This window comes from Tachyglossus aculeatus, chromosome X2 (genome assembly GCF_015852505.1).
Source record: "Tachyglossus aculeatus isolate mTacAcu1 chromosome X2, mTacAcu1.pri, whole genome shotgun sequence".
NCBI lineage: Eukaryota > Metazoa > Chordata > Mammalia > Monotremata > Tachyglossidae > Tachyglossus > Tachyglossus aculeatus.
Window position 1 is genome coordinate 30,918,544 of NC_052100.1, and position 18,029 is coordinate 30,936,572.

At 48.5% G+C, this 18,029-nt stretch overlaps 1 protein-coding gene and 1 pseudogene across 1 annotated transcript in view; one reads left to right on the plus strand and one right to left on the minus strand.

Annotated features, from left to right (window-relative positions):
* The window catches only part of ZNF516 (zinc finger protein 516), a 33,733-nt gene that overhangs the window by 14,650 nt on the left and 1,054 nt on the right, over nucleotides 1-18,029 (minus strand).
* Nucleotides 14,946-15,044, plus strand: LOC119949772 (annotated as a pseudogene).

Sequence of the window (18,029 nt, forward strand, 5' to 3'; positions counted from 1 at the left end):
CCTACCATATAGGGCACCATACTGACTGACTGGGGTTCCTCTTTGTTAAGGGGGCAGTGCCACCCTTCACTCCCTGCCCCTGGGGTTGGTCTGGGAGGACCTGAGAATCCCAAAGGGCCTAGGGAAACTCCAGCCTAACTGTGCTCCAGGAGGGTCTGGGGTGCCCAGTTCGATGCCAGGGGCCAGGTTGGGTAAATGTGGTTACCCAGTGGCCATCCTGGAGAATTGAGAAAATCATACACCTACAGGTTGCCTGATGAAACATAACCCACTGGGGCTCTTTTGGTGATTATGAATTCTACTTTATTGGAAATGGCAATGCCACCTTGGTCCAGACTGTGTTTAGCTTGAAAATGGTGGGCAATTCCTGACTTAATAGCTGAGCCAGGAGACAGGGTGTGTTTCCCTAGGGAACAAATGAGCAGCTGGAAGCAAATTCAACACTGTGAGGGAAGGAAGGAAGAGGGGAAGGGGGAGGGAAAAAGCAGAGGAGGAAAGAGTGCCTGTACTGAGTGCCTGCTGTATGAAGAGCACTGTTCTGAGTTCCTGCTGGGTGCAGAGCACTGCATTAGCACCTACTGTATGCAGAAAGCTGTTCAGGGTGATTCTAAGCAATGGGAATTTTTTCTTTGATTCTGACATCAATCCCTGCCACAACACTCCCTCCCCCAGGTCATATTTCTTTTCCTTGTTCTAAAATTTGAGATGCTATGCTTTAAGGGAAGAAAAGGCTCCTGAGAGACTTTAAATAGCAAATCCAACATAGAATGTCCAGGATATCCTGGCATTCTGAGCCTGACCAAGCCCACTACATCAAGGCAAGGTGAAGCAGAATGCCTTCAGAAAAAAAAACTATTCCAGAAAAAAGTTTGTTCCAGGAAAATCCACCCATCTAGGAAAAGGCTAAGTCAAAAAAAGACCAGTCCAAGAAATGACCATTCCAAAAACAGAGACAGAGACAGAGAGAGAGCATCCCAGGGAAAGTCTGGTAAGGAAAAACTCCATCAAATTGAAGACGAGTCTGGGAAATGGCCACTTCAAGAAAGAGGGGAAATGGGCCGAGTTAGGAGGAGGCTGATTTTCAAAACCTGCTCAGCCTTTAAAGCATTGCTCTGGGCCAGGCTCCTTTTTGATTGTTCAGCCCTGCCAGCCAGGCACTAGAAGGACTAAGAAGAGGTGTGAGGGTGGAGAGGAGATCCCAGCCCCTCGGGTGGGAGTTTGCTGCCAACGCTGCATTTTGGAATGCATAAAGAGCGGCCAGCAGCATCCCAGCCCGAGAAAGACTTTTCCACAATAGACTGGTCCCATTTCCGTTCATTGATTACATGATCCCGGTCATCAAGGGCAGAAATTTGTCCCGTTTTCCTGAACTCCCGGCCTGTCATCACCCCCGGATCTGCCTCCCTTCTCTCCCCCCCCTCCCCCACCACCGTGAAATCTGGTGGTCTGGACCAGGAGCTAGGGACTCCTGGTGAGCCCACTGTTGGGTAGGGACTGTCTCTATATGTTGCCAATTTGTACTTCCCAAGCGCTTAGTACAGTGCTCTGCACATAGTAAGCGCTCAATAAATATGATTGATGATGATGATGACTCAGTTTCCCCCCACCCCTCTCCCATGTACTGACCGCAAAGCTGGGAGGGGGAGATGGGAAAGAGGAGGAACAGGTGGAATGGGGAGAGGGAGAGAAGTGGGGAGGAGAATGCCCTCAAGAAAAAGGAATGTGCCCAAACCCTGAGAAATGTGGATGCTGGGCGGGGAGGCCGCCAGGGTCCATGGGCAGGTAAGAAAAACTCCCCTAAACGTTGTGCGTGGCAGCTGGTCCTGCCAGAGTTGGCGATGCTCCAGGACCCGGGGTACACACGCCCCACTCAAGAGACACGCTTTATTAGTGCTTCTGTCCTGTCATCCGCCGGAATTAAAATTCATCATTAACCACTCATTAACCTGAGAAGCACTGTGGCTTAGTGGGAAGAGCACACACTTGGGAGTCAGAGGACGTGGGTTCTAGTCCTGGCTCTGCCACTTGTCTGCTGCGTGACATTGGACAAGCTACTTAACATCTCTGGGCCTCAGTGACCTCATCTGGAAAATGGGGATTAAGACTGTGAGCCCCACGTGGGACAACTTGATGACCTTCTATCTACCCCAGCACTTAGAATAGTGATTGGCACATAGTAAGCACTCAATACATACCATAATTATTAATTATTATTTGCCACCCACATCCTTTTAGTGGGCATGGCCTGGCCCAGGCAGGCATTCCCATCCAGAACTGGGTCTCTTCCACTCTCTGTAATTGCCTCTCCGGGGGTGGGGGGAAAGGGGATGGGGAGGGTGGGGAGAAAAGAGTGGGGAGGGCGAGGAGAAATTAATCTCCAACTCCAGATAAATGATCCACCCAGAGAGACACTTGTTAACTGTTACTGGAGTGCACTGGCGGGCCATTTCTCCGCCCCAAGGAAACACTGGAGCCAATATTACCCGTGCATAAAGCGGCCTATGTCCTGTCCCTGAAACGTAAAAACCAGTAGTTATGACCGACCCCGCAGGAGGAGACAGAAAGGCCGATGAATGCACAATGTGATTATTGATCAGCTCCCGAAAGGCCAAGAATTCGACTGGGGCAGATGTGTCCGTGCGCATGTGCGCGTCTCCCCTCCCCCAGGGGGAGCGAGAAGTCATGGGGCCTTTTTCTCCGGGGCCGGTTAAAACAAAAGAAAAAGACCAAGGACGGTGTGGCGAGCTCCCGGCCTCGACATGGGGAAGATTCTCCCTGACTTCTCCTTTGCTTCTCGAAGGGAGTGGAAAACTGGAACTTCGTCTGATTCCCACGTCCTCCGTGGGTCCCCTCCCCCTGCTTAAATGGCCACGATCCCCTGGGGAGGAGGCGTGATCCAGGACCGGCCTCAACCATGATCCAGGCCGAGAGGGCCAGGCTGAATTCCTGGCAATCTCCACTCTCCCGTGGCCTCGGCACCATTGCTACCTTGGTGCGGGCCCATTATCCTGGCCTAGTGCGGTTCCATGCGTGTTTCCTCTCCGGGCCGCCCCCGGTCCCAGGAATGCTCGGCAGCAGTCTCGAAGGCAGCTGGATGAATGGATTCTTTCGCCCCCTTGACCAAAGCGCCCGTTCGGGGCGAATGCAAGTCACCCGGGCACAGAGCGGGCCATTGTACACGGGACACCCAAAGGCGGTCCTGGAGGCGAAACTTCCCACACGAAAATCTATTCCAAAAGCCAAGAGAAAATTGGGCTTCTCCGGGCTTCCTCCCCGCGGTCCACGGTGTTTCAGGTCAGCCGCGACCCCCGAATAGCCCCACCCTGGGGACGGCGACGCAACTAACAATAATAATAATGAATAATTATGGTATTTGTTAAGCGCTTTACTATGTACTAAGCACTGTTCTAAGCGCTGCGGTAGATACAAGGTCATCAGGTTGTCCCACGTGGGGCTCACAGTCTTAATCCCCATTTTACAGACATGGTCACTGAGGCACGGAGAAGTTAAGTGGCTTGCCCAAGGTCAGACAGCAGACAAGTGGCGGACTTGGGATTTGAACACACGTCCTCTGGCTCCCAAGCCTGTGATTTTTCCACTAGGCCACACTACAATCAGAATTCAATAAATCTGCTAGATCGTAAACTCCTGGAGGGCAGGGATTTGGGCTACTTTACTGTGTTGGACTCTCCCAAAATGCTTAGTACAGTGCTCCACACAGAGTAAGTGCTCAGTAAATACCATTCGTTGATCGACTGATTGAAATCCCACTTATTGATTGGAGTGAGGGGTTTCTCTGTGGGGTATGCACTAGTTGCCTGACTGGAGTTTAAGCGTGTAAGAATTCCTTTGTGTCTGTAGATCACCCTTCCTATTTTGCATTTTTTTGAGGTCCTCTAAACTTGTCGTGTAACTCCAAGAAAGTCTGGGAAACCAACATGGACTAGTAGAGAGGGCTCTAAGCGACGAGGAAAACTCTGAGCCTCAAGGCAGGAGACAAACAAGCCCTCAGCTGGCCTCCGCCCACCTCTTCCAGAGACAATGCGCCCCTCGGGAGGGGAGATGCGAGGAGGGATGTGAAGCCCACAGGGCCGCATTGCACCTGTAAACACAGGTAAAGATCTCCCAGGACCTGCCTGCTGCCAGCCCCAGGGGAAATCGGTTCATAACAAGGATTTTCCCTCCAGGACTGCTCAAGTCTTCCATCCCATCCTTCTCCTCCCCCGATCTCCCCCCCACCCCCTCCAGCTGTTCCAAAGGAAGGGGTCTTTCAGGACAGAGACCCCAGGAAGTCTTTCTCCTCCACCTCCTCGGGAACCCACCAGGAGCAATTGTATTTTTTTGTTGGAGGGCCCCTCTCCCGCACTCCTCGCCTCCAGCCTGCGGTGCCCAACGCCCCCAGCTCCAATTCCTCTCCCTTTCAAAGGTCCACCTCCTGGGGACCTCAACTCAAAAGGCGCTAGAGCCCTAAGAGAGAGAATTTGGTGGAGAAATCCATAAAACTGCCGGTTATAAGCACCACCTTTCCAGCTATTGCGGGCGGTCCAGAGAAACCTCCACCAGAGACCTACCCCCAACTCTGAAAACACCCCGGCTCAGAAACAGCTTTCTCTGCCCTAGAAAAAGCTCCTCCCCCAGGCTGGGACCCCGGGGAACTCGACGACTTCAGCGGGGTTTACTCATCACATCTTCATTTAACCTTAAAGAAGTGGATGAATCCACTCAAATGGCTCTGTGTGTGTGTGTGTGTGTGTGTGTGTGTGTGTGTGTCTCGCCCCTGACCCCTGACCCACGTCCTACCTCCTCAAATCCGCCAGACAATTACTCCCCATCCCCTTCAAAACCTTTCAAAACCTTATTGAAGGCACATCTCCTCCAAGAGGCCTTCCCAGACTAAGCCCTACTTTTCCTCATCTCCCATTCCCTCTGCATCGCCCTGACTTGCTCTTTTTGCTCTGTCCCCCTCTCAGCCCCACGGCACTTATGTACATATCTGTAATTTTATTTATTTGTATTGATGTCTGTCTCCCCACCTCTAGACTTTGAGCTCGTCCTGGGCAGGGAAAGTCACCGTTTATTGTTGTATTGGACTTCCCCAAGCACTTAGTACAGTGCTCTGCATACAGTAAGCACTTAATCAGTACTACTGACTGAATGTGCTTACATGTCTGTGTGACTGAACAAGCACATGCACACATGTGCATGCCTGAGTCCATGACATGCAGCAGCACTAGTCTGGGAATCAGAAGGACCTGGGTTCTAATCCCGGATCCTCCACTTGTCTGCTGTGTGACCTTGGGCAAGCCACTTCACTTCCCTGTGCCTCAGTTACCTCATCTGTAAAATGGGGGTTGAGAATGCGAGCCCCACATGGGACAGGGACTGTGTCCAACCTGATTACTTGGCATCTATCCCAGTGTTTAGAACAGTGCTTGGCACATAGTAAGCACTTAACAAATACCGTAATTATTATTTTTATTATGTATGGATATCTAAGGGGGCGGGTCTAATGTGCTTGTGTGTGGGTCTCTGTTTGTGTGCACATGTATAAATAACGTGTGGTGCAGCGCCTGTAACTTGTCCTAGTTTATAGCGGCTCACAGCAGAAAGAGCTCCATTCGTGGGTGTTTACCAAAACCAGTTTATGACGAGTACATTGTGTAACACCTTCCTAGGATTACTCTGTCTTCCTTGATCAAACAAAAGCAGGAGAGGTAACTGGGCCTTTTTTCCAGGCGCAGGGATATTCTCTTTTTCTGATCATCCCCGCAGGAGCCCAAGAGTGCTGCTGCCCAGGCCAGCTGTACCCTTGGCCCAGGGTGGGGAGGCCCTGATAAACCCGCTAGCCACCTCGGCCCTTTAAACGCCCAGCCCCAAAATGACAACATTTCCCAATTCCTCTCTGGGCTGGTCCAGAGGGGGCGAGAGCTGGGAACAGGTGCACGCTCTACAAGCATTGTGGCTTACTGGAAAGAGCACAGGCTTGGGAGTCAGAGGACGTGGGTTACAATCCCAGATCCACCCCTTGTCTGCTGTGTGACCACGGGCGAGTCACTTCACTTCTCTGTGCCTCAGTTACCTCATCTGTAAAATGGAGATGAGGACAGAGGGACAACCTGATTATCTTGTATATCTACCCCGGCGCTAAGAACAGTGCTTAGCACATAGTAAGAGTTTAACAGAAAGCACAATTATTATTATTATCATTTTTTTTTTGGTCGGGGCTCACGGGATGGCTGGATTCCTCTTTTGCTGGCCCGCCCACCACCTGCTAATCCTCCTAGTCCAGAGACATTCGATCCTCCCAGCAGTGAAGAGTTAAACTTCAAACCGGTTACACAACCACTAAACACTAGCGACTGTCCTGGGTGGGTTCATGTTTCTCACCCTTTACTCGGATTGAGACTGGAGCCTCATGTGGGACAGAGACTGTGTCCAACCCGAATTGCCTGTATCCACCCCAGCGCTTAGAACAGTGCCTGGTACATAGTAAGCACTTAACAGATATCACTATTATTATTATTATTCTCCATCTTGACTCCTACCAATGCTGTTCCACCAGCCTGGAATGCCCTCCTTCGATTCCCACATCAGCTCCGCTAAAATTCAAATCCCACCTAAAATCCCACCTCTCCAACAAGCTACCAACTCTGTTGTACTCTCCCAGGCACTTATTACAGTGCTCTGCACAAAGCGTTTAATAAATATGGTGGATTGAAACAATCAATTTGAGTTGAAGTTTTTCCAGATTAATTTCCCTGCATCCCGAGCTTTATCATCCCTTCAGCCACCTGTAGAATTTAGGGATTTATTTACACCCTGCCTTAGCACTCATGTATATATGTCTACCTATTTGTTTCGACTACTTGAATTGTAAATATTTTTATGTCTGCCTCCCCCCTTTACAGTATTGAGTGTCAACTCCTTCTGCCTTATTAAAAGCTCATCTCCTCCAAGAGGCCTTCCCTAAGTAACCTGGAATGGATTACTTTAATCTGTACTTCCCAAAATCATAGTTCAGTACACTGCACCAAGTAGGTGCTCAATAATAATAGTAATTATATAATAATAATAATGGAATTTATTAAGTGCTATGTGCAAAGCACTGTTCTAAGCGCTGGGGAGGTTACAAGGTGATCAGGTTGTCCCACAGGGGGCTCACAGTCTTAATCCCCATTTTACATATGAGGTAACTGAGGCACAGAGAAGTTAAGTGACTTGCCCAAAGTCACACAGCTGACAATTGGCAGAGCCGGGATTTGAACCCATGACCTCTGATTCCAAGGCCCGTGCTCTTTCCACTGAGCCACGCTGCTTCTCAAAGCTGATGCTAATGCCACTGTTAATATTTAAACTCACATCTAAACCTGCACACCTTTGGGAAGTGCCTTCCGCTACCATCTATTTCTTCTGCCCTTTCCCAGTTACTTTTGATATATACACACCTCCAGCCCACCGATCGGTAAATTACCTTTGGTTGGCTTTACCCAAGAGCATTTTGAGTCTCTTAAATCATGCCTGGATTCCGACTGCATTATGTTGTGTAATACTCCAAACCACAAATAGAAAAAAAGCAGATGTGGACACTTCAGACCTGCCAAACAGCCACACTGGAAGCATGTGAATGGTTAAATCTAGCCAGACAGTCAGAGTGTACAGTACACAAAAAAGACTTTTGTTTTTAAGCCTCTGCAGATAAGGGAATAATTAGACCCCGAAAGAGGGCAAATGAAAATGTTTGCATAATGAGAACCTCATTCTACTGCTCTGATTTCTTGCAGCCTTCAGGAAGCACCTAGAGGATCTGCAAAGCCTTTTTCACCTCTTTAAACTCAAGCCACTCCATCTTAGATAAGCACTTACAGAAAGTGTTCTGATGCAATGGTAGTTTTGTTGAAGCCGCTGTTGAAATCTGGGAAGGGTTGCTCTTACTGGTGTGACCTAATGGAAACAGCAGGGGCCAGAGAATCAGGGGACCTGTGTTCTAATGCCGATTCAGCCTGCTGTGCCTGCTGGGTGTCTTTGGACAAGTTTTTTGTTTTTGTTTTTGTTTTTAAATGGTATTTGTTAAGCGCTTACTATGTGCCAGGCACTGTACAAAGCGCTGGGGTTGATACAAGCTAATCAGGTCGGGCATAATCCATGTCCTTCATGGGGCTCACAGTCTTAATTCCCATTTAACAGATGAGGTAACAGACACAGATAACTGATTTGTCCAAAGTCACACAGCAGACAAGTGGCAAATCCAGGATTAGAACCCAGTTCTTCCAGCTCCCAGACCCATGCTCTTTCCACTAGGCCATCTTGCTTCAAGTCACTTGACTTCTCTGTGCCTCCGTTTTGTCAACTGTAAAACGGGGGTTTTAATATCTATTCTCCCTCCGTCTGACTGTGAGTCCCGGGTGGGGCCGAGACTGTGTCTGACCTAGTTATCCTAAGCTTAGCACTTAGTAAGCACTTAAACAGCACAATTATTAAGGAGTGGGCACTGTACACATCATAGGAACACCCCTCCCCAAGACGTGGAAGGCAGGCGATAATGTGATAACAATAGAGGTGTTGATGGTAATAATAATAATAATAATTACTAATTGTAGTACTTGTAAAGCGTTTTAAAGCTGATAGATGGTAGGAAGTTCCTTTCTGATGCAGAGGTGGATGGGCAGCAACTGGAAAAGTTGCTTTAAATAATGTCTAGTCATTCACACTTAACCCAGCCTTATAAATAAGTGCTAGCCTCCTCTAGAAGGCTCCCTGGTGACCCTGTAACCAAGGTTCTGGACTCTTCCCCACAACCTGGGATGGCCTATTTCAGAGACAAAGTGCCTCATATTTTGGAGACCCTCCCCGTTTCCACTCCGAGCTCTTGTTGCTGGGGGTAAGAAGGATCCAGAGAGGAGAAGAAGCCTCTAGGCAAGGAACTCTGGTCCTGGTGAGGGTTAAAGGTACCTGGCAATATGGAAACTCAGAGAGAAAAAGGTGAGAAATTCTGACAGCTGGCTCTTCCCCGCTCCCCCAGGGACTTCAAATGTACCAAGACATTCATTAATTCAGTCGTATTTGTTGAGCACTTACTGTGTGCAGAGCACAGAGACAGAACACTCCGGGAAGAAAAACACACTGAAAACCTGGAGATTGACCCTGGGCTCCCAGACCCATCTAGAATGGGCACCTTTGGCGGGTCCTCTAGCTGTGGTGATGATGAAATGACTCAAGCCCCACACGAAACACCAACAGTGCCACCACTGAGGCGGGCGGGGGTGTGAAGTGCCTGGTGTCGCAAACCTGGTGACACCAAAAGGCCAAAGCTGCCAATAATAGTAATAATAATGGTATTTGTTGACACATTCATTCAATCGTATTTATTGAGCGCTTACCGTGTGCAGAGCACTGTATTAAGCACTTGGGGGAGTACAATACAACAGTAAACAGACACATTCCCTGACCACAAGAAGTTTACAGTCTAGAGGGGGTGAGACAGACATGACTATAAATATATTACAGATATGTACATAAGTATGGTTAAGCGCTTACCATGTGCCAGGCACTGTACTAAGCACTGGGGTGGTTGCAAGCAAATCGGGTTGGACACAGTCCCTATCCCAGGTGGGGCTCACAGTCTCAATCCTCATTTTAATAATAATGGCATTTTCCAGATGCGGTTTCTGAGGTCCAGAGAAGTGAAGTGACTTGCCTACACTGCAGACAAGTGATGGAGCTGGAATTAGAACCCATGACCTTCTGACCCCAGGCCCGGGCTCTATCCACTAAGTCATTCTGTTTTTTGGCCAAAGGCCAGGCCAGTCTCTCTGGGTGCCATGCCTGGTGCCATGCCTGGCTTCCCCACTCCCCTGGCTTTAGGGTATGCATCTCTGTCACCTGCAGGTTCTTTTTTTGTTTGTTTTTCAAATGGCATTTGTTATGTTCTTACTATCTGCCAGGCACTGTACTAAGCACTGGTATAGATATAGGCTAGTCAGGTTGGACATGTTCCACGTGGCACTCCCGATCTTAATCCACATTTTACAAATGAGGAACAGAGAAGTTAAGTGATTTGCCCAAAGTCACACAGCGGACAAGTGGCAGAGACGGGATTAGAACCCAGGTCCTTCTAACTTCCCAGACCCATGCTCTATCCACTAAGCAATGCTGCACCCATCTTCCCCACTAGATTGTAAGCCCCTGTTTTGTTTTGTTGTCTGTGTCCCCTTTCTAGACTGTGAGCCCATTGTTGGGTAGGGATTGTCTCTGTTGCCGGATTGCACTTTCCAAGCGCTTAGAACAGTGCTCTGCACACAGTAAGCGCTCAATAAATGTGATTGAATGAATGAATGAATCAATCAATGAATCAATCAATCAACTCTATTATACCGTCCTTCCCTGAATGCTCTGTCCAGGGCTCTGCACACAGTAGACTGCAAGCTCCTTGAAGGAGAGGAGCTTCCAACTCTAGTGTCAACTCCCAAGCGCTCAGTCCAGAGCTCAGCACACAGCTATCAATAAATACTACTGATTGATTGATTAAGGTGGGCAGGAGCCAAACAGGCAAGCAGAGCACCGCAAGTCTCTGATGAAAACCATGTGCCTATAAAATCCAAACCTTTGCAGGCAGAGACCCCGCCCCTCTCCTAATGAACTGGTGAAACCTCCAATATGAGCAATAGCAGCCCTCCTCTCTCAAGTGTAAATTCAAAGCAGCCTATAATCCTTCATCAACCTAGAAAATAACCGATAAACCAATCTCCCTGTAAAACCATTAACAGATTCTGGCTTCCGTATCAACAGGGCAATTTGCTCAGACCACTTTTAATCCCTGCTCTAAACCACTAATCCCGGGATTTTCATAAACAATGGTGCTTTCCCACCTTTACATAATGCCACCGCCCAAAAGTTTTGCAGCTCATTAAAAATGGACTTATTTACCAATAGAGGTAAAAATACATATGGTAGCAGTTAGGGTGCCGTGACCTATTGCCTTTCCAGCTCTTATTTTCTAAAGAGAAGTCACCATTTTGAAGGAAAGCAGTGCAAGGAAATAGGAAGCCATTTAACCCCTACCAGGCACTGATCCCAGCACTGCCTCCCTGTGGCTTGTGTTATGCAAAAAGGGCGAATTGTTTCATCATAACGATTTGGGCCAGACGAGGCAGGGCAATGGCTGGGCCAAGTGAGGAATCGATGCGAATTTTCAGGGAACATAGTGGGTGTGTTATCTCAAACCAGCACCCCGACTTCTCGTCTCCAAGTGAAGTCTGGCCTAGCCGGTGTCATTGAGGCCTTTCCATGGGGGCTCCCGTCCAACCCGGAAAACCAGACCGTGGGGAAGGTCTTCCCAACGGCCCATCTGGACAGGCCTCGCCAGGCACCAAAATAAGCCCCTTCCCATTCTTTGCTTTTTTTCTTAGAACAGGTCTTTTCTGAACAGTCCACAGTACAGTGATTAAGTTTAATGGCAACAAGCTACTGCTGTGAACAAACAAGTCACCCAAGAAAAGAGCAGGGTTACCACAGAAAGGAGGAAAATATTACGCTTCAGGTTTGATAAACCTACGTTTCTCCAGAGGCATGTGGACCGGTATTCCTTGTTCTGCCTGGGCCGAGAGCATGGATTAAATTAAATCAAGGCCCATTCCTCTCCCCTCCTCCCTTCTCCCGCCCCTGTTGGCCCCGGCTCCAGTAACGCATCAGTCCCAAAGTGTAGGAGGCTAAGGAAATGTAGGCCAGTTACCGGTTCCTCCGAACAGATGTGCCCTGGGAGGGAGGGCAAATACCCATCCAAAACGGGGGCTGATGCTCTTTGCTTGCTGTGGGGGGGAGTGTGGGCAGTGTCCCTGAAACTCTAGGCTGACTTATTTCTCTCCACCACCCTATCAAGTTCCCCTATTTGCAAGCAGAAGCCTAACTGTAACTCCTCATACCAGTCTGCAGTGAATAAGCCTCTCGCAGCACCACTCAGAAAATAGTCTGTTCTAGACCTACAGGGAAAGTGGAAATGCTCGCTCGGTACCGCAACACCCCAAATGGATGGCAGACTGCCCCGACCCGAACCCAGCCCCGGCCTCGGCCCCTCCTCCGGTTCCAGCTCCAATCGATGGAATCTATTAAGTGTTTCCTCTGTGCAGAGCACTGTATTAAGCACTTGGGAGAATAGTTAGTAGTCATGATGGCTGCCCAGCCCCAGCTCCAAGCTTCTGCCCCAGCCACAGTCCCTGCATCATTTACTGTACTGGATTTCAAAGCCCACTCCAAATGCTGATATAAATCAATCACTAAATGAAACTCCAAGGCAGCACTCAGGCAAGATAGGTTAAACACTAACACATGGACAAGACAGGCCCCGCCGCCTGTTTTTGAAACAAAGGAGGTGGACTTCTGAGCAGATTTCTATTCCTTTAGTGAAGCAGGAAAGCTCTCCCTCTTTCCTCTCCCCACACCCAGAACCCGAAAAATACTGATGACATTCTAGAGATTTCCGATGAAAGGCCGTTGTAGAATAACATGTGAAATTTTGGACGTGGGAGAAAAATCGAGCTAGGGTTAAGAAAGATCCCCCACTTCCACACACCCAATTCGGAACGCTGCCCGCCTTGAAAGGGACCTGCCCCTTCCCAGCTTCCTTCTCCCTATCTTTCAGGTAAGGAGGGGAAGAGACAACAGGCTCAGGACAGCAGTCCAAGAGAGCAGCCACAACAGCAGCTGACTGGCCGCTGGACAGTCGGTGGAGAGAAACTGTGTCAGATCAATTGTTGCCACTTTCTTAACCTTTCCTGCCCCTTTTGGGGTGGGCTGGGGGGAGACTGAAGATGTGCAGGGTGTGGGGAGGGTGGCAGGGTGCAGGGACAGCTGTGTGGGGTGTGGGGAGGATCACAGGGGATGGCTGCGTGTGATGGGGGAAGAGTGGTGGGTCATGAGGGGGCTGTAGAGCTCCGGGTTGCCACCTTGACCACTTTCACCATCAGTCAGACCTGGAACAGTCTGAAATTCAAGGACGTCACATCCCCCTTCTACCCTGGAAGTAATTTCCGGAAATGTATGATTTCATCAGATTCTTGACTTAAACAGAGGCAGGATCCATCTGGTGAAGGGGCTTGAAGGAAAAAGGTGTGGAAAAAGCACTGTGTGTGTGGAGAGAAGAGGGCAGGCTGGATCTGACTTAAACTGAGCTTCCAAGAGGGGGCGGGAGGCTGCTTTTCTCATTACAGAATATCCCAAACATGCCTGATTTCTAAAAATAGTGTCCAATTGGAATTGCATATGCTTTGTAGTTTCCATTTCACTTTGAAATGAGGATGAAAAGACAGCTTTTTGCTGTCATCTTCTTTCTGAGAAAACTAGTCTTCAAAACTCTGGGAGCCACAAAGTGACATTTCCGTGCAAGTGACACTTGTGGAGAGGCACGGCCAGAAAACATTCCATTTGAGACCCAAATGTGGCAGCCTCAAACGTCGAACGTGAAGTGAATCTGTTCAGGTCCCTGTGGAGCCAGATGTGCTCAGGGAGACCTAGGAAGCAGGTGGGATGGCTGACTGACTCATTTCAAACACGTCGGTTTGCCGGTGAACCTTGGCAGAGATTAGAAAGCAGCGAGATTCGACTGTCGAGGTGGGGCCAGAGGCGAGACCAACCCAGTTTCAAGTGCCCTCTCCCCCGCCAGATGGAGAGCAATTTCAACCTCTCCGGTAAGTGGCCATTTTATTGAAAAGCAAATCTCTTGAATGTACCAGTAATTCTGAGCCCTGGGGAAGAACTCCCTTTCACTCATCCCATGGAGTTTCGTACATTTGACTTTCTGAGGTCTGTGATGGTGTCGTGTGGAGTGTGCCGGGGAGGCCCCAAGCAAACAGAAGGGCTCCCTCGGGTCTGGGTCTTCACATGGCGGCTCCAGGGATCACTGGTCCTAAAGACCCTCCCTTCCTTCATCCCCTGCTCTTGTCTGCCCTTCAGTGAGAGGACACAGAGTTGACCAGTTCAGCAATGCCAGCCTTCTCCAACTCGGTGCTGCAGAAGGCCGCCTCTCCCCACCCAGCAGCATCTTTCTGCTCTTTCCCCCCTTCCCAGCCTTTTGTCCTGCTCCCACCCCACCAAAGGAATACAGAGCTGAGCTGGGGGGAGGGAAACTGTCCCCCTCTGGGAAAACCCACAGCACTGAGGTTTCTGTGACCCAGGCAAGTGCCAGCAGATAGACAGTCCAGCATGCCTTCCAGCGCCTGGCTGGGGTCAATCCTAGTGAGCATCAGGCCTAGCCTGCAAAGGTGACAAAATACCTCTTCTCCCTTTCCTGAAGGGCTTGAGTCCCATGTTGGGGAGGAACTGTGTCCAATCTAATTGTATTGTATCGACTCCAGTGCTTAGGACAGTGCACACTGAACCCAGTGAGCCCTTAACAATAAGAGGCAATGTGGCCTACTGAAAAGAGCCCAGGTCTGGGGGCCAGAGAATCTGAGTTCTAATCCCAGCTCCACGGCTTGTCTGCTGTGTCACCCTGGGCGGCAGCTCCGTTTCCTCATCTGTAAGATGGGGAGTCAAAACCTGTTCACCCTCCTACTTAGATTGTGAGATCCATGTGTAATAGGGACTGTGTCTGACCTTATTATTGTGTACCTACCCTAGCATTAGTACTGTGCCTGGCACCTAGTAAGCACTTAACAAATGAGACAATCATTAACAAATATCACAAATATTATTTTAGGAGAACTGTTGGGAGTCAGCATGGGCGAAGCTTGGCCCAGTGAAGGATGAAAATTAGGGGCTATGTTGAGATTCTTCAGGGGAAGGCAGGGGCACAGGGATTTTTTTTAACAGAACAAATGCCCTGAACCCCATATCTCCCCCAGCCCGGAGATGACAAATACTTCCAGCGACTGAGATGTCCACTTTAAAGTGGGTATCTTCACTGTAAATATTGGAGCTGAGAGGCAGCATCCAATATTTACGGTGAAGATATTGAATCAGATGCATTCAACTCTCTTGGAACAATACAAAGAAGATTAGCGTGGCTCCTGCCCAAGGATGACACACAAATTACTGAAGTGTTCCATATTTTTTTCCACCTCCTCTAGACTGGAGGATCATTTTGGTCAGGGAATGTTTTTCCACCTCCTCTAGACTGTAGGCTCATTTTGGTCAGGGAATGTCACAGTTTATTGTTGTGTTGTACTTCCCTAAGGGCTTAGTACAGTGCTTTGCACACAATAAGTGCTCAATAAATACAACTGAATGAATGAAAGAACTCTCTGCTTTGGAGCTTCCAAGTCATTCATCACAACCCTAAAGTCCCAACTCAGAGAAAAATTTTCTCCCAGGGTCAAAAAGTTTGAGTAATTCAAATAAACCAATGGAAACTGGGGGATTTACAATGTACACATATACTCATACCCACGGAGCGTGTGCACACAACCTATACAGTGTATAGGGCACACATTCACACAAGGGAAGCAGTGTAGCATAGTGCATAGAGCACAGGCCTGGGAGCCAGAAGGTCCTGGGTTCTAATCCCAGCTCCGCCACTTGTCTGTTGTATGGCCTTGGGCGACTCCCAAGCCCGGGCTCTTTCCACTGAGCCACACTGCTTCTCTTGTACTTCCCAAGCGCTTAGTACAGTGCTTTGCACATGCTCAGTAAATATGATTGAATGAATGAGTGAGTCTTGTACAGATTTATTACTCTATTTATTTTACTTGTACATATTTACTATTCTATTTATTTTATTTTGTTAATATGTTTTGTCTTGTTGTCTGTCTCCCCCCTACTAGACTGTGAGCCCGTTGTTGGTTAGGGACCATCTCTACATGTTGCCGACTTGTACTTCCCAAGCGCTTAGTACAGTGTTGTGCACACAGTAAGCGCTCAATAAATACGATTGAATGAATGAATGAATGAATGAATGAAAGTCACTTCACTTCTCTGTGCCTGGGTTCCCTCATCTGTAAAATGGGGATAAAGACTGGGAGCCCCAGGAGGGACAGGGACTGTGTTCAACACGATTTGCCTGAAACCTCCCCAGCACTTTGTACAGTGCCTGGAACATAGTAAGCGCTTAACAAATACCATAATTATTATTACATGGCTGCATCCACCCTGAGGTCCTATTACCGTTTGAGCCCAGCACCGTCTCTCCTGTAGAAAAAGAAGGACACGGTTCGGTCCAGCCTAGAGATTACAGGAAGTATATTATGCAAGGGGCACAATGTACAGGCTCAGGCAAACACCTTCCGGAAAAATATTAATTAATTCATTCATTCATATCTATTAAGCGCTTTCTGTGTGCAGAGCACTATACTAAGCGCTTGGGAAAATACAATGCAACAATAAAGAGTGACAATACCTCCCGAAAATGAGCTCACAGTCTCGGGGGATGGGGGGGAGACAGACATCAGTACAAACAAATAGACAGCGATACAAATAAATAAAAACACAGATATATACGTAAGTGCTGTGGGGCTGGGAGAGGGAGGAAAAGCAAAGGGAGCAAATTAGGGTGACGCTGAAGGGCGTGGGAGACGAGGAAAAGTGGGGCTTACAATAATCGGGAATCGCAGCTTCCTATTTCGGTACTTGGGAACTCTTGGGGAGATTTCCAGTCACTTTGCAACAATGACTGTTCTTCAGAAAACAATCCCATTGAGCCTCCGCTACCAGCAGGAGGTTATATGTTGCCAACTTGTATTTCCCAAGCGCTTAGTACAGTGCTTTGCACACAGTAAGCGCTCAATAAATACGATTGATTGATTGAGGGGTGTCAATATATTGGGGGTGAAGGGGGGGGGAGAAGACTCCCCAGAGTAAATTCTACCCCCACCCGCATTGTGGTTTAGTGGAAAGAGCCCGGGCTTGGGAGTCAGAGGACGTGGGTTCTAATCCCGGCTCCGCCACTTGTCTGCCGGGTGACCTTGGTCAAGTCACTTCCCTTTTCTGTGCTTCAGTGACCTCATCTGTATAATGGGGTGAAGACTATGAGCCCCACGCGGGACAACCTGATGACCTTTTAGACTGTGAGCCCACTGTTGGGTAAGGACTGGCTCTATATGTTGCCAACTTGTACTTCCCAAGCGCTTAGTACAGTGCTCTGCGCACAGTAAGCGCTCAATAAATACGATTGACTGACCTTGTATCTACTCCAGCGCTGGGAACAGTGCTTGGCATATAGTAAGTGCTTAACACATACCATTATTATTATTGAGCCCACTGTTGGGTAGGGACTGTCTCTATATGTTGCCAACTTGTACTTCCCAAGCGCTTAGTCCAGTGCTCTGCACACAGTAGGCGCTCAATAAATACGATTGATTGATTGATTATTGTTGTTATTATTAGAGAAGCAGCGTGGCTCACTGGAAAGAGCCCGGTCTTTGGAGTCCGAGGTCATGGGTTCAAATCCCGTCTCTGTCAGCTGTGCGGCTTTGGGCAAGCCACTTCACTTCTCTGAGCCTCAGTTCTCTCATCTGGAAAATGGGGATTAAAACTGTGAGCGACAACCTGATCACCTTGTCACCTCCCCAGCGCTTAGAACGGTGCTTTGCACATAGTAAGCGCTTAATTATTATTGTTATTATTATGATTAGATTATTATAGATATAATATTAGATATTATTATTATAGGTTATTATAGATGTAATATTAGATAATAATATTATTATTATTATTAGTTTTAGACTGTGAGCCCACTGCTGGGTAGGGACTGTCTCTATATGTTGCCAATTTGTACTTCCCAAGCGCTTAGTACAGTGCTCTGCACATGGTAAGCGCTCAATAAATACGATTGATGATGATGATTATTATTATTATGGATAAACTGGGCGAGGGTCCAACGGTGAAAGTTGGCAAGACAGAAAACCCGGCCCCACTGCCTCCGGATCGCAGCGGCTCGGGAATGGATTCACCGGTAAAAGTTGGCAAAAAGCAAAACCCGGCGGCAGAGTTTCGGGGGCCGGAACGGATCCGCCGGTAAAAGTTGGAGAAAGGGAAAACCTGGAAGCGCGGCCTCGGGCCCTGCCAACTCGGGAATGGACTCGCCGGTAAAAGTTGGCAAGGAG